Below are 14,603 nucleotides of genomic sequence, written 5' to 3' on the forward strand. Positions count from 1 at the left end.
CAAAGGAGAATGACGAACACCAAGGTCACACGATAACTATGAGCCCAAGAGACAGAAAGGGCCACATGAACCAGAGACTTACATCATCCTGACACCAGAAGAACTAGATGGTGCCCAGCCACAACCGATGCCTGCCCTGACAGGGAGCACAACAGAGAACCTCTGAGGGAGCAGGAGATCAGTGGGATGCAGACCCGAAATTCTCATAAAAAGACCAGACTTAGTGGTCTGACTGAGACTAGAGGAATCCTGGCGATCATGGTCCCCAAACCTTCTGTTGGCCCAGGACAGGAACCATTCCCAAAGACAACTCATCGGACATGGAAAGGACTGAACAATGGGCAGGAGAGAGATGCTGATGAAGAGTGAGCTACTTGTATCAGGTGAACACTTTGGATTGTGTTGGCATCTCCTGTCTGGAGGGGAGATAGGAGGGTAGAGAAGGTTAGAAACTGACAAAATTGTCACGAAAGGAGAGACTGGAAGGGCTGACTCATTAGGGGGAGAATAAGTGGGAGTATGGAGTAAGATGTATATAAGCTTATATGTGACAGACTGACTTGATTTGTAAATGTTCACTTAAAGCTCAGTAAAAATTATTAAAAAAAAAAGTGTCAAGATCATGAAAGACAAGAAAAGACTAAGAAACTGTCCTAGATTGGAGGAACATGGCAACTAAATTCATTGTGGGATCTTTGAACAGAAAAAGGGCGCTAATGAGGAAAATGGTGAAGCTCGAATAAAGCTTATGGTTTAGCTGATAGTGTTACACCAATGTTAATGTCTAAGGCTTAAATAATTTTGCTATGATTTCTGTAAGTCTTTGGACATATAGAAAAAGTTAGATAAAAGAAATATAGAAATTCTCTGCATTATTTTTGCAACTCCTTTTTAAGCCTAAAGTTATCTCCAAATAAAATTTAAAAACAATTTGAAAAGAGGCAATTTATCATCAGGATAGAAGGATGCCTTGTGGAATTCAAAGGCATGGACATTGTTGAGCCTCAAGCTTATGCTAGCTCCAGTGGTTTTCGTTCATTACAACCAGAAAAGTCTGCCTAGTGCATCCTGGATAAGCCATTCAAATTCTCAGCACCGCAGAATGGAATCTTCCCCAAACCACCAGAGAACATTGAACTTAATGCTTAGCACCTTACGTGTGTTACAAAGCATCATCACAATCCTCTCCTTCCTGCCTTGTAAAAGCCAAGTTTAAGAGCCAGATAGCTTCTGTGCTTCTAGAAAGACCTGAAAGAAGGAAATGTACATCTCATTTAATCATCTCAGCAACACAGGTGATCATTGTCTAGGTAGAATTTGAGGACTAGAATGTCACCCAGTGCAACCCCCAATGCTGAAAATCTTTGCACTTTCATGCCAAACAAGTGTTTCAATAGCTCAAATAATGGAGAAATTAGTACTTTAAGAGGCAAATTTTTCAGTTCTCTGCTGAATAGAACAATATTCTTTAGCTGAGGGTGATAATCAACAGCCTGGTTTGCCTGGGACAATCCCAGGTGTAATTATTACTAGTGCCCCACTCTTAAAAGTGTCCTGGTTTAGATGATTGGTTACCTTCCTTATGCTAGGCAAAAACAACAACAACCAAAACTGTCTCCTCTTGGTTAAATATGAGAACTAAGGCTTCATAACACAGAACAAGCCTACCCCTTTTTTTTTTAATAGTTTCAAAGATTTGAAAACAGCTGTCTTACCCACCCCCATGCCACGTAGTCCCAGTTCTCCTAGCAAAGCTTCATAAATCAGTTTCCAAATTCCTCACCACCATATCAACCATCTCTTGTTGTCTTCTGAAGATGAAGGGCCTAGAATAGAATACAAAACTCCAGATGTGGCCTGACTAATTTTGAGATATTAGAATTATTAATCACTTTCCTATAAATTCTTCATAAGGTATCATTGGCCAACATTATTTGTAATGCATAATCCAGAAGCCAATTAAATAACCAACAATAGGGGGACAATTAAGTAATTTACGACACAACCATACTATGAAATATTATGTCAACATGAAAACCATATTGTAGAAAAATATTTAACACCAAGGGAAATAGCTCATAATATAATCTTAAATTAAGAAAGCAGGACATGGGAATATTACATAGTTATGAGAATGAATAAATGACAACTGCCTCCAACCACAAGAATGCATCTCATAAACATAATGTCAAGCAAAAGAAGCAGACACAGTACAGTATAATTCCATTTTTATAAAGTTCAAAAACAGCTAAAACTCATCTATGGTGTTAGGAGTCAAAGAGCGGTTACTCTCTGTGGGGGGAAGTGATTGACAAAGGGTCAAGAGGGCTTCAGGAATCTTGGTAATGTTCTCTTTCCTGATCTAGATGTAGGCTAATAGAATGTACTCAGTTTCTGAAAATTCTACCCTTACATTTATGATTTGGGCACTTTCATGTAGGTAGTATATACCTCTAAAAAGTTTACATTAAAAAAAAAAATTAGAGGCAGGGCGAAGATGGCAGAGTAGTCAGATGCTTCCTGTGGTCCCTCTTATAACAAAGACCCCCAAAACAAGTGAATCAATTATATATGCCAATCTAGGAGCCCTGAACATCAAAGACAAAGTTGAGGAGTTGAACTGAGCAGCAGGGGGAAAGAGAGACTTTTCAGAATCAGCAAGGATTTGCCAGACCTGACCTGGCCAGTACCCAGCAGGCTGGATTGGCCAGCGCACCCAGGCTGAGGCAAGCAGTAGCACTCGGGGTGTGTTTTCTACACCAGAAGAAACCAAGCAGTGCAATGTCTGCACAAGCCTGCAGAACCAGGGGAAAGCAGTGCCGGATACATGAAAGTTAAGTGCAAGCACCTAGTCTACCGTGCAGTACCTCTCTCGTATTCACCGACCCCTTTCCCGCTCTGCTCTGCTCTGGTCCTGGTCCTGCTTCAGCAATTGCCACACCTCTTGGGCCAGAAGTGGGACCCGCCTGTGCCCCGAGCCATTCTCCCAGCTTTGGAGAGGGAACAAATTAACATACAAATAACAAACAGGAAAAAATAATGCACCAGCTCCCCTAAACCAGGATCTCAGGGCAGGCACAGCCCCTTTGCCTAGGCACAGGCACAGGCACAAGGGATCCATGGACTTTGAATGTCTTTGGACATTGAGCCCATTTCAACAGTGTAGGCCCTCATTAGCATAGTACAACAGTGTACATGCTTGAAGCTTATCTTCAACTGCAACAGCTAAGGGGGAGTAGCAGATTCATGACATTTGATACCACTCTACCCATTAAGCGAGGTCCTCACCTACCCACATCAGCAGTCTGAGGACTGGTGGCTCCATCCACTCCATCTAGCCACCTGCAACAGGGGTCTGAGAATAAGTGGTGCCTCCCAATCCTTACAGCCAACAGCATCGGGTGCCCAAAGTCTAGCTGCAAAACATACCCACCTACGGGTTTTAGGGAACAAGGACACGCCTTCCACCCAGGCACTCAGGGGCAACTGTCAGCTCCCTATCTTGCTCAATACATAAACCCCTAATGCAGCCAATTACCTGTGCCTACTCCAATCACTTCTATGTAGCCCTGCCCATCCAGGATTGTAGGTGAGAGCCTGCACCACATACTCTGTGACTGATGACCTGGACACCTGAGCTGATTCCATATAAGAAAAGTAAACAGACTCCTGGACTCACATACCTAGTAACAGCTCCAACCACCTCATGACAGGATGAGAGAGCTTCAAAGACACCAAAATCAAAGGAGCTTACATGACCAGCCTATTTGGGCATAGCAAAACAAACAAAACAAGAAGCTAGGACACAGTAAGCAAACATAAAATAATAAAATATAATACCTTATTGTTGGCTCAGAGACAATAGTCAGTATCAGACCATGATGGCTTCAGCAAGCAATCAAAACAAAGAACAAGGAAACCTCCCAAAGGAAGATAAGGTCTTGGAATTACCGGAAGTAGAATTCAAAAGATTGATATACTGAGCTCTTCAAGAGATCAGGAAGGAGATCAGGGAAAATGCAGAACAAACCATGGAACACATACACAAAACAACAGAGTAACGTAAGAAGGTTATACAAGACCATAACGACAAATTTAACATGCTGCAGAATCCATACAGAGACAGCAAATTGAAATATAAAAGATTAACAACAAAATTTCAGAATTAGACAACTCAATAGAAAGTCATAGGAGCAGAATTGAGGCAATGGAAGTCAGAATTAGTGAGATTGAAGAGAAAGCGCTTGACACCAATATAAAACCAAAAAACCGAACCCACTGCCATCGAGTCGATTCCAACTCATAGTGACCTTATAGGGCAGAGTAGAACTGCCCCACAGAGTTTCCAAGGAGTGCCTGGCGGATTCGAACTGCTGACCTTTTGGTTAGCAGCTGTAGCACTTGACCACTACGCCACCAGGGTTTCCAAATATTTGGGGGAAAATCAGATAAAAGAATTTTTTTAAAAATGAAGACCCTAAGAATAACATAGGACTTTATCAGGAGGAATAACCTAGGAGTGATTGGAGTACCAGAATGGTGGGAGTAACAGAAAATACAGAGAAAGTTCTTGAAGATTTGTTGGCAGAAAACTTCCCTGTTATCGTGACAGACGAGAAGATGTTTATCCAAGAAACTCATCAAACCCCACACGGGATAGCTCCCAAAAGAAATTCACCAAGGCATATTACAACCAAACTTGCCAAAAATCAAAGATAAAGAGAGAATTGTAAAAGTGGCCAGGGATAAATGAAAAGTCATCTACAAAGGAGAGCCAATAAGATTAAGCTCTGACTACTCAGCAGAAACCAGTCAGGCAAGAAAGAAAAAAATTGCCAGCCAAGAATTACATATCCAGCAAAACTGTCTCTCAAATATGACGGTGAAATTAAGGCATTTCCAGACAAACAAAATTTAGGGAATTTGTAAAAACCAAACCAAAATTATAAGAAATATTAAAAGGAGTCCTCCATTTAGAAAATCAATAGCATCAGATAACCCAAGATTAGAACACAGTACAGAGTAACCAGATATCAACCCAGATAGGGAAGTCACAAAAATAAATCAAAACTAAAACACTGAAAATAGGGTAACAGAGACATCAATATGTAAAAAATGACAACATTAAAACAAAAAGAGGGACTAAATAATGTAGCTACAGATCTTTCATATGGAAAGGAAGTCAAGGCTATATAGAGGAGTAAAAGATTGGTTTAAACTTAGAAAAATAGGGGTGAATATTCAGGTAACCACAAAGGAAGCTAACAATCCTACACAACAAAATAAAAAACAAAGATTCAGCAAATACAAAATCAACAATGAAAAAGATGAAAAGAAAATAGTTAAAGAAAAACAACTCAGCACAGAAAATTAAGTGAAATAAAGAAACTGTCAACAACACACACACAAATACATCAATATGATAGCCCTAAACTCATTCCTATCAATAGTTATACTGAATGTAAGTGGAGTAAATGCACAAATAAAGAGACAGAGAGTGGCAAAATGGATAAAACACAAGATCTGTCTATATGCTGCCTACAAGAGACATACCTTTGACTCAAAGATGCAGACAATCTAAAACTCAAAGAATGGAAAAAAATATATATATCAAGCAAACAACAATCAAAAGAGAGCAGAAGTGGCAGTATTGATCTCTGACAAAATAGGCTTTACAGCAAAATTCACCACAAAGGATAAGGAAGAACACTACATAATGATTAAAGGGTCAACACACCAAGAGGACATAACCGTAATAAATATTTACACACCCAATGACAGGATTCCAAAATACAGAAAACAAACTAACAGCATTGAAAAGAGAAAAATAGACAGCTTCACAATAACAGTAGGAGACTTCAACATACCACTTTCAGTGAAGGACAGAACATTCAGAAAGAAGCTCAATAAAGACACAGAAAACCTAAATGTCACAATCAACCAACTTGTTCTCATAAAAAAAAATTTTTCATAGACATATATAAAACACTTCACCCAACAGCAGCCAAGTATACCTTCTTTTACAAGGCCCATAGAACATTCTTCAGAATAGACCACATATTAGGTCACAAAGAGCCTTAAAAATAATCCAAAACATCAAAATATTGCAAAGCATCTTTTCTGACCATAAAGCCATAAAAGTAGAAATCAGTAACAGAAAAAGCAAGGAAAAAAAAAAAAAAAAAAGAAACACATGGAAACTGAACAACACCTTGCTCAAAAACTACTGGGTTATAGAAGAAATTAAGGACGGAATAAAAAAATTCACAGAATCAAACGAGAATGAAAACATCCCAACAGAACCTTTGTGACACAGCAAAAGCAGTGCTCAATTTATAGCAATAAATGCACACATCCAAAAAGAAGAAAGGGCCAAAATCAAAACACTAACCCTACGACTCAAACAAATAGAGAGCAGCAAAAAAAGCTCATGGGCATCAGAAGAGAGCAAATATTAAAAACTAAAACAGAATTAAGTGAAATAGAGAATAGAAAAACAATTGAAAGACTTAACAAGACCAAAAGCTGGTTCTTGGAAAAGATCAATAAAATCGGTAAACCACTGGCCAAACTGACAAAAGAGAAACAGGAGAGGAAGCAAATAACTCGAATAAGAAATGAGATGGGTGATATCATAACAGACCCAACCAAAATTAAAAGAATCGTAACAGAATACTATGAAAAATTGTACTCCAACGAATTTGAAAACCTAGAGGAAATGGAAAACTTTCTAGAAATACACTACCTACATAAACTAACACGAACAGAGGTAGAACAACTAAATAAATCTATAACAAAACAAGAGATTGAAAAGGTAATGTAAAAAAAACTCCCAACGACAACAAAAGAAGCCCTGGCCCTGGCAGCTTCACTGGAGAATTATACCAAACTTTCAGAGAAGAGTTAACACTACTACTTCTAAAGGTATTTCAGAGCATAGCAAAGGATGGAATACTCCCAGACTCATTCTATGAAACCAGCATAACCCTGATACCAAAACCAGGTAAAGACGCCACATAAAAAAACTATAGACCAATATCCCTCAGAACATAGAAGCAAAAAATCTCAACAAAGTTATAGCAAATAGAGTTCAACAACATATCAAAAAAATGATTCACCATAACCAAGTGGTATTCATACCAGGTATGCAGGAACTGTTCAACATTAGAAAAACAATCAATGTTATCCACCACATAAATAAAACAAAAGACAAGATCCACATGATCTCAATTGATGTAGAAAAGGCATTTAACAAAGTCCAACACACATTCATGATAAAAACTCTCAGCAAAATAGGAGTAGAAGGGAAATTCCTCAACATAATAAAGGGCATTTATACAAAGCCAACAGCCAACATCATTCTAAATGGAGATAGTCTGAAAGCATTTCCCTGAGAATGGGAACTGGACAAGAATGTCCTTCATCACCACTCTTATTCAATATTGTGCTGGAGGTCCTAGCCAGAGCAATTAGGCAAGAGAAAGAAATAAAGGGCATCCACATTGGTAAAGAAGAAATAAAAGTATTCCCATTTGCAGAAGATATGATCTTATACACAGAAAACCCTAAAGAATCCACAAGAAAACTACTGGAACTAATAGAATAGCTCAGCAGAGTATCAGCATACAAGATAAACATACAAAAATCATTTGGATTCCTCTACACCAACAAAAAGAACATCAAAGAGGAAATTACCAAATCAATACCATTTACAGTAGCCCCCAAGAAGAGAAAATCCTTAGGAATAAATCTAACCAGAGACGTAAAAGTTCTATACAAAGAAAACTACAAGACACCACTGCAAGAAACCAAAAGAGACCTCCATAAGTGGAAAAACATACCTTGCTCGTGTATAAGAAGACTCAACATTGTGAAAATGTCAATTCTACCCAAACCTATCTACAGATATAATGCAATTCCAATCCAAAGTCCAATGACACTTTTTAATGAGATGGAGAAAAAAATCAACTTCATTTGGAAAGGGAAGAGGTTCTTCCCTTCAGTAAAACATTACTGAAGAAGAATAACAAAGTGGGAGGCCTCACACTACCTGATTTTAGAACCTATTATACCACCACGCTAGTCAAAATAGCCTGGTACTGGTACAACAACAGATACATGGAGCAATGAAACAGAATTGAGAATCCAGACATGAAATGATCCACCTATGAGAAGCTGATATTTGACAAAGCCCAAAGTCTGGGAATTGACGAAAAGACAGTCTCTTTAACAAATGGTGCTGACATAACTGGCTATCCATCTGTGAAAAAATGAAACAAGACCCATACCTCACACCATGCACAAAAACGAGTTCAAAATGGATCATAAGCCAAAATATAAAATATGAATCAATAAAGATCATGGAAGAAAAAATAGGGACAACTCTAGGAGCCCTAATACATGCTATAAACAGTATATAAAACATTACTAACAATGCACCAACACCGGAAGAGAAACTAGATAACTGGGAGCTCCTAAAAATCAAACACTTATGCTCATCCAAAGACTTCACCAAAAGAGTAAGAAGATTGCATACGGACTGGGAAAAAAAATTTTTGGTTACTACATATCCGGTCAGGGTCTAATTTCTAAAATCTACAAGATACTGCGAAACCTCAACAATAAAAAGAAAAATAACCCAATTAAAAAATGTACAAAGGATATAAACAGACACTTCACCAAAGAAGATATTCAGGTAGCTAACAGATAAATGAGGAAGTGCTCATGATCATTACAAGTAAAAAGACTAGACTTAACTGTCTGACTGAGACTGGAGGAACCCCCAAAGACATGGCCCCTGGACACTGTATTAACTCAGAACTGAAACCATTCTGAGACAAAGATTAAACTGGACTATAAAACATAAAATAACACTCATGAAGTTCAAGTAGATACAGGAGACTAAATGGGCAGCTCCTGTCTGGAAGCGGGATGCAAATCAAAACTACAATGAGATACCATCTCACCCCAACAAGGCTAGCATTAATCCAAAAAACACAAAATAATAAATGTTGGAGAGGTTATGGAGAGAAGAACACTTATACACTGCTGGTAAAAAAAAAAAAAAAAAAAAATTTTTTTTTGCTGGTAGGAATGAAAAATGGTACAACCACTTTGTAAATCAACTTGGTGCTTCCTTGAAAAGCTAGAAAGAGAAAGACCATACAATTCAGCAATCCCACTCCTTGGAATATATCCTAGAGAATAAGAGCTGTCACACAAATAGATATATGCACACGCATGTTCATTGCAGTACTGTTCACAACAGCAAAAAGATGGAAACAACATAGGTGCCCATCAATGGTTGACTGGATAAACAAATTATGGTATATACACACAACGGAATACTACATAAAGATAAAGAACAATGATGAATTGGTGAAACATCTCATAACATGGATGAATCTGGAAGGCATTATGCTGAGTGAAATTGGTCAGTCGCAAAAGAACAAATATCATACGAGACCACTATTATAAGAACTCAAGAAAAGGTTTAAACATAGAAGAAATCATTCTTTGATGGTTATGAGGGTGGGGAGGGAGTGAGAGGTGAATTCACTAACTAGATAAACCCCACCTCGTGCTGTTGAGTCGATTCCGACTCATAGCGACCCTATAGGACAGAGCAGAACTGCCCCATAGAATTTCCAAGGAGCACCTAACTAACTAGTGCCATCGAAGATAACAAGAATTATCTTAGTGACAACACACAACACAGGGGAATTCAGCATCACTGGACTAAAACAAAATCTACGAAGTTTCTTGAACACAAGCAGACACTTAGAGGGACAGAGTAGCAGGGGCAGGGTTCTAGTGACCATGGTTTTGGGGGACATCCAGCTCAATTCGCATAACAAAGTTTATTAAGAAAATATTCTGAGTGAACTTGGAAGTCAGAAAATTCCAGACTGACGCTATGTGAAATTGCGTTTAAAATTATGTTATACATATTTGCAGTGAAAATCCTTCTTTTGTTATGCCATACAATTACAAAAGTCCTACACATTCTTTCTTTTAAATAAATAATAATGACACTAAAATTTTATTCAGTTCAAGACAAGACTATACCATTTTCTTGACTTATGAGTACTCTGTATTCTTAAAGGAAGTTGTGCCTAAAAGGAAAAAAGAAAGTTCTGTATCCCACTTTGGTGAGTGAAATCTGGGGTCTTAAAAGCTAGCAAATGGCAATCTAAGATGCATCAGTCGGTCTCCCACCTGGAGCAAAGGAGAATGAAGAACACAAAAGACACAAGGAAAATATTAGTCCAAGAGACAAAAGGGTCACATAAACCAGAGGCTCCATCACCCTGAGACCAGAAGAACTAGATGGTGCCCAGCTACAACCAATGACCACCTCGACAGGGAACACAACAGAGAGTCCCTGATGGAGGAGGAGAAAAGTAGGGTGCAGAACTCAAATACGAGTAAAAAGACTAGACTTAACTGTCTGACTGAGACTGGAGGAACCCCCGAAGACATGGCCCCCGGACATTCTGTTAACTCAGAACTGAAACCATTCTGAGACAAAGATTAGACTGGACTATAAAACATAAAATAACACTCATGAAGTTCAAGTAGAAACAGGAGACTAAATGGGCAGCTCCTGTCTGGAGGCGGGATGGAAAGGCAGAAAGTCGTAGGAGCTGGTTGAATGGACCTGGGAAACCCTGAGTGGAAAGGAGGGGTGTGTTGACACATTATAGGGGTTGCAACTAGGGTCACATAACATGTGTATAAATTTTTCTATGAGAAATTAACTTGAGCTGTAAACTTTCACCTAAAGCAGAACAAATTAAAAAAAAAAAAGAAAAGAAAATTGTATACAAAATTCTGCGTACCAGGGATATCTGTTAGCAATCCTGAAACTACTTTACAAATATACTAGGATTGAACAAGTATGTACATACATTGTAGACAAGTTTTCCACTGCCAGAGGAAGAAATTACAGATAAGGAAGGAAGGCTAGAATGAACCCTGTAATACTGGATTAGTGTTAAAAACAGCTGTGTCAACTCATGTTTATTTTAAGAACTTGTATTTATTTATAAATAAATAGATACAGAAGTAATTATGGATATGAACATATGCATGGGTTAGTATATGTGTATGTGCGTATATATATATACTTTTTTCCCCCCATCTCTGTTTGCTGAGAGGGCATAGAAGCAGTGACATTCCAGCAGCAACAAGCATTCCCAGTGCCCAGATCTTGGTTTATAAAAACTATTATCCAATAAAAACCAGGGCTCCTAGGAGAAATGGCTGATTGCAGGACTGGGGCAGGGAAAATGCAAGATGAGCCTGGCGCACCCTGTAGAGCCAGAAAGTAAGGAAGTGTTCACCAAAAAAAAAAAAAAAAGGATGGAGACACGTCAAAAGAACATAGGAGCCAACCTGAAGGAGGCCCCAACAGTCAAAGCTGAGACAACCTGAGTTACAAAATAAATAATGATAGCATTGGATTATAACTCCCCAGAATAAAATACATGTCCACAGCATAGTGATATAAGTGATTGAATAAATAAATAAATGAGGGAGAAAAGACAAATATTCCTTACAGGAAAAAATTCCAAATAACACATGTAGATACTCCTTCCCCTCAGGAGATGGAGCTAAATCTCCCTCCCCTTGAGTGCAGGCTGGAGTAAGTGACTAGCTTCCAAAGAATAGAGCGTGGGAAGGGAAAAGTAGTAGCTTTCCAGTAGAAAAACCTGGCAGTGGTAAGACATATTGCAATCAGGTCCCCTCTGATATGATGGGATGAGAAGGGAATGTCACCTCTGTGATATTGTTCTCATAAACCCATAACCAAAGTCTAATCATGAGAAAAACATCAGACAAACCACACTGAGGGACAGGCTATGGAAAGCTATCAGTATGGTTTCAAACTGTCAAGGTCATGGAAAATAAGGAAAGGCTGAGAAACTAGGAGACTAAAGAGATGTGATGACTAAATGTAATACAGTATCCTGGATGGGATCCTGGGACAGAAAAAGGACATCAGTAAAAAAAAAAAAAAAAAAACTGGTGAAACCTGAATACAGTCTATAGTTTAGTTAGTAGTAATGATGTTGTTGCTAGTTGCCATCGACTCGATTCCAACTCATGAAGACCCCACGTGTGCAGAGTAGAACTGTGCTCCATAGGGTTTTCAATGCTGTGACCTTTTGGAAACAGATTACCAGGCCTGTCTTCCAAGGTGCCTCTGGGTGGATTCAAACCGACAACCTTTTGGCTAGTAGTTGAATGCTTAACTGTTTGCACCACCCAGGGACTCCTGTGCCAGTGTAAATCTCTTAGGTTTGATAGATGTACCACGTTATGAAAAATGTTAGTAGTAAGAGAACCTGGATGAAAAGAATACAGGAACTCTGTATTGTTTTGCAACTTTTCTGTAAATTATCTAAAATTACCCCCAAATAAGTTAATTAATAAAAAAGTAAAAATCTCTATGTACCACATGATCCCAGTTTTGTTTAAATATACCCCAAAAGTGTGTCACACACTCTTGCACATACATGTACACACAGACACACACACAAACCCCAAAACAAACCCAATGCCATCAAGTCGATTCTGACTCATAGTGACCCTATAGGGCAGAGTAGAACTGTCCCCATAGGGTTTCCAGAAAGCTACTGGTGGATTCAAACTGCCAATCTTTTCGTTAGCAGCCTAGCTCTTATTCACTGACCTACCAGGGCTCCACACACACACATAGGCGTTAAAAAAAGACTGGAAGGAAATACATGAAAATATTAATCATGGTGTGCAAATACACAGCCAACCTGTGGGAGCAGCATTCGTGGATACTCATTGAGACTGGAAAGGGCACTGCAGGTCCCACATTGTCCACTGCTGTCTAGGACAGTACCAGAGATCTAGCAGGGCTGGTTGTCAGGTTATAGAGGAGGGACTTCAGCTTTTGGGTGGTGGGGTTTTAAGTAGTCAGATCAGCAAAGCACCAGCTTTTCCCCTGGTGTGATCAGGTGCCAGGATACAACAGCAGTTCGTCATGGCAGAACCTTGGCTCCCGTCCTATCTGGCCAGCTTAGCATTTGTGGTTGTGTGGACCACCAGGCCCACCACTGTTTTAATTGCGGGCTGGGTTCTGGCCTTGCAGTTCCAGCTGTCTGATATGGCAAGCTAGTGGTAATATCACATCACTGGTTTGCCATATTCATGGTTGGGGAAGCATTAGCCGGGATTGACTGCCTTAAGCGCTGGACCATAGCTGGTTGCCATGGTGCTTTGCAGGAGGCTGCCTGCTTTTCTGAGAAGCCAGCCTGCAAGAGATCAGTCTGGGACAGGTTAACCCTTACCTCTTGTCCACTCCTCTGATCCAAAAGGGTGGCCTCTAAATATCACATCCTACCCTGTCAACAACATACCATGTCAGCCCAAGGGGTTAGAGGCTAGGCACAGATACCACCATCAGGTACCCTGGAGGTTGGTTAGAAATGGCCAGGCAACCTTCATGAGGAAGATCATGTTCATCTGAGACAGGCAGGGAGGGGGGAGTTTTAAAAGAACAGCCCAGGAAATGCACATCTCCCAGTTTAGAAAGTGTAACAAGGTCAGCATTTGTGGCCATAACCAGGACTTGTTTCCAAGTCTCTTCCAATGACTGGGAACCTGACTGATTTTGGAGGAAGGCAATATTTCCCTACATAGCTTACCCAGGCTCAGGTCTGGTAGGCCAGGAGGCCAGGAGATGCCAGCAGCTGCAGAGTGATGGCAGGAGCTGTAGAAATGGTCCCAAGCTCTCCCCCTGCCACATCAGGTACTGGGTAAGAGAATCAGCCCCCAGTAAGTGGAGGAAGCCACCACTTATGAGGGATGCACCTGAACATTTGGGGTGGCCTGGTTGACATCTCTCCCAGAGGGACAGTCCTGGAGGACAGCTAGTGCAAGTCAGTTAGTGTGCCTCCCTACCACCTTCCATGATATCAGGGCTTCTCCTGCCACGAGGCAAGGAGCATCCTCCTCTGGATACATCCATGGGTTTTGAACCATCCCCAGGGTGATCATTCCAGTAGGGACCCGGGAGTCACCCAGTCATCACGATGCTTCCCATTCCATAGGCCTCAGGTATCTGAAGGTCACAGACTTGCACAGCACAGTGCCTCCTCCACAGGGTGCTTGGACCTGTAAGCACAGCATTGCACAGGGCAGAGCAGGTAATGGGTGCAGCCCTGATTGGGTGGGCCACCAGCAGCCAGTCAGGAGTGAGCAATGCTTCCGTGCTGATGTCTGCCTGTCCTCTGGCAAAGGGAGCCATTCAGATGTCCCAGCCACCTGAGCGAAAGAAGAGGTTTGGGAAACTGTATACAGACTGGGGCCCCGCACTCATTGTGCCATTGCAGATACCTCCCCTCACCCCAACTCTCAGGTCCCTAATGGACAGCCAAGGTAGGCCCCTGCAGAGATGGCTGAATTCCGCCATGTATAGCATTAGGGAGCAGCCCAGCCAGCCTGCCATGAGTAGAACACTAAGCTGGTGAAATTTGTCTTTAATTCAGCCATTCCGGTGGCCTATTGCTTCCTCTCTCTACAGGTAGTAAGTGTCATTAGAAAAGACAAAGTTACACTTTCCCAAT

This window comes from Loxodonta africana, chromosome 4, assembly GCF_030014295.1.
Source record: "Loxodonta africana isolate mLoxAfr1 chromosome 4, mLoxAfr1.hap2, whole genome shotgun sequence".
Classification (NCBI taxonomy): domain Eukaryota; kingdom Metazoa; phylum Chordata; class Mammalia; order Proboscidea; family Elephantidae; genus Loxodonta; species Loxodonta africana.